The sequence below is a fragment of the Myodes glareolus genome, chromosome 3, assembly GCF_982192425.1.
Source record: "Myodes glareolus chromosome 3, mMyoGla1.1, whole genome shotgun sequence".
Lineage (NCBI taxonomy): Eukaryota > Metazoa > Chordata > Mammalia > Rodentia > Cricetidae > Myodes > Myodes glareolus.
This window is the reverse complement of record NC_142028.1, coordinates 17,732,734-17,736,331: the sequence shown is the minus strand read 5'-3', so window position 1 is coordinate 17,736,331 and position 3,598 is coordinate 17,732,734.

Genomic DNA, 3,598 nt, shown 5'->3' with positions numbered 1-3,598 from the left:
AGCCTTGCTGTATCTTTGTCTAGTAGGCCAGTCCGTAGCTTTTGCTTTCCGTGAAATAAGCGTGGCGCTAGGTAGCTGGTGAGTCACTCGTTCTTTTTTGTCTTTGGCCCAATGTGGTGCAGAGTTGTCCTCCATCCGAAAGAACCACAGCAGCAGCTAGGCGCGGTGGTCAACTATACTGGGCTGTGGGGCCAAGGGCAAAGGATATGTTTACATGCATGTGGCTCTGGGTCCGATTTCTGGCATTAAATAGAAAACGAGGGAGTGGGGAGAATGCTCAGTTGCTGAACTGCTTGGTGCGCAAGCACGCGGACCTGTGTTCAGATCGCCGGCACTCATATACAAAGCTGGTCCTGCAGCATTCACCTGTGTTCACTGCACTCGGGAAGGGAGCTTGCAAACCTGGGACTCACTGGCCAGCCAGTCCATTGGTGAACTCTGGGCTCAGTGAGAGACTCTGTCTCAGAAGATATGGGTGTGAGCCTGTGGAATGGCTCAATGGATAAAGGCACTTTGTGCCAAGCCTGCTGACCATCTGAGCTTGGACCCTAGGACCTATGTGAGGGGAGGAGAGAATGAGTGGAGAGCAATCAAGAAATACACCAGATGTTGACCTCTGGCCTCCATACACACAAGTGAGCTCTCTTCCACGTGTACGAGAGGGGGGGGGGGGGAGAGAGAGAGAGAGAGAGAGATTCTACCTCCCACACTTGAACGCTGGCTCCGTCTGTCTTTCCCCACCATTCCTTTGGTCACCCCAGCTCATGGTCTGACACCCCAGACACTCCCCACCCATGGCGATTAGACCCAGTGCCACCTTCACACTAACAGTCCCCTGTGATTTTCAGGAGAGTCAAGAGAGCAAAGGCCATGACAAGTTTTCTTGATGGCCCCAGTTTTCTTTCTTCACTTGTCAGAGTTGTTTTAAGCAGGTGATGCTGAGCAACGAGGCTGTGCATAGCCTGCTACGTGCTTGGTGTCCTCAGGGTGTCGGTGCCCGTTGTCTCCCTCACTGGAAGGAGTGATTCGGGTTTTGAGGTGATTTCTGGAAAGCTTGTTTGTGGTATTTTCTAGCTGCATCCTGGTCCTCCTCATTCCGTGTCTACCTCTTTAAATGTGTCCAAGGAGTTTCGAGAATTTGGTAGGGAGCTGAAATTTGCTCACGATGGAGCCGAACCAAGACTTCTGTTGGCACTGTGTTGGTTGTGGTGGTTTTCAGAGGGCTGGGGGTAGCTCAGTCTTGTAATCCCAGTACTCAGAAGGCTGAGGCAGGAGGAGTGTGAGTGTGTAGTCCAGGCTAGCCTGCATGGAAAGAGGATGAACAGGTGAGATGGCTCAGGTGAAGGCACTTGCTGCCAAGCCTGGCAAACTGAGCTTAATTACTGGGATCCACATGGTGGAAGGGGGAATTGGCTGCGCTAGTTCTGACCTCCACACGTGCACCTTGACAGTAAGTGGGCACGAGCACACATAAACAAACAAGGAAATTCTTTTAAAGGAATAGGAGAGAAAGAGATAGGTTGGAAATTTGGTCTCTACCACAATAGTCTCAAGAAATCCCACATGAAACCTGAATTTCAGACTTCAGAGATGTTGATGAGCAGAATCTGCTCATTTTTCCTTAGAGGATCCTTCAGAGAAGTGTGTTTATGTTTACACATGTGTGTGTCTTATGATGTGCCCACAAGCTCCCAGCTGTCTAAAGAGAGACAGTAAAACAAATGATTCCTGCTCTTAAAGTAGCCTCGCAGAATTGGGCTTGTAGTTCCTGCCCGAGGGAGCTTCAAAACCTCCTCGGGACTAACCCCATGCAGACTGAAGTCATTAGTGAAAAGTTTGCTGGGAGATGTCAGAGAAAAGAGGGAGGTGCTTCATTTTTTAATGTTTTTTCTGTATGTGTGCATGTGGACAGTCATGTGGCAGCCAGAGGACAGCTTGTAGGAGCAGGCTCTCTTCTTCCATGATAGGGATCAGGACATTGAACTCAGCTTGTCAGACGTGGCTGCCAGCTCCTTTACCCACTGAGTCATTTTGACAATCTTACTTTAATTTTCTTTATCTTTATTTTTGTTGTTGTTGTTGGTGTTGTTGTTGTTGTTGTTGTTGTTGTGTGTGTGTGTGTGTGTGTTTTGAAATAGGGTCTCACTATGTATCCCTAGTTGGCCTGGAACTCACTATGAAAACCAGGCTGGTCTTGATCTCATATTAATTTTCTTAATAAATGCAGGTGTTTTCCTTAACTCGTGACTGTCGTGAGAGGATTATAAATCACATTTGGCACCGCCTCTCTGCCATATCCTTCTCTGGGGACTTCAGACTAACGTGACCACGGAGGGTCGCCTTGGAAGGGACAGAAGACCTCATCGGGAGAGGCCTGGCGGAGGGGGTCAGATGGAAATAAGGGAAACCAGTGCACCTGGGCTGGGTGCGGGCTGAGGGAAAGGGGAAATGCCAAGGTTTATAGCCAGGGTTTATGGTTAACCAGCATGGAGTCATTTCCTGTCCCTCCTCCTGCTTTCTTTACACTCCTTGGGACACTCCCTGGTCAGCAGCCCGTGACCAAGGCTCATTTCTTTCTCCTGTGGCATAGAAGAGTTATTTCTGAAAAGGACATGTACAACTGGGCAGGAAACAGGTTGTAAGATAATATGTTCAGGTGCCGAAAGAAGCTTCTAGAACTTCTATTTATTATTTCTGATTTCTATTTTTGCTTTATAACAGATTTGAAGTGTTACTACAGTAACTATTTATAATACATATGGAGAAATAGGAGTATGTAGAAAATGTTATGTTGAGAGCTGTAACTTGGTGGTAAAGTATTAACTAGCATAATGAAGCCCTGAGTTCAATCCCCAGTTCTGAAAATAAAAGTTATATTGAGGGCCGGAGGAATGGCTCAGCACTTAAGACTATTGACTGCTCTTCCAGAAGTCCTGGGTTCGTTTCCCAGCATCCACATGGTGGCTTACAAACTGTAATTCCAGTTCCAGGGGTTCTGATGCCCTCTGGCCTCCATGGGCTCCCGACATGCACATGGTGCATAGACATACATGCAGGAAAACACCTATACACATATAAGTAAATTTTGAATAGGAGTGGGGTGCAGTGGCAAGAAAGTTGGAGACGATAGCCCTAGAGAATTATCTGGACAAAGTCATTTATTTATTTGATTATTTATTGAGACTGGGTCTTACTGCTCGTAGCCCAGGCTCACCTTGGAACTCTCTGTGTAGACAAGGAGTTTTACCTTGAGTTCGTGCTTCCTCCACCTCCTTGGTGCTGGGATGACAGCTGTGAGCGTTAGCGCGCTATGCTGTTCTACAAGACAGTACCGTTTGTGAGCCGGGCAAGGGGCCAGAGATTGAAACAGAGACAGAGACATGGGTCATCCTTGAATCAAGAACGCCAACTTTATTGTGTTCCAGGGCAGCTTATATAGGGTCTCCTTGACCAATGGCCACGCCCCACCTCTCAGCTGCAAGCCCACCAGGAACCACGCCCCTGTCTCGTGCTCAGAGCAGCTGTAAGCACAGGAAAACAAGTTGTTTACCCCCGGCAGGCAGGGGTCACAGGAAATTCAGGGTCTGGGGGTCCAAAG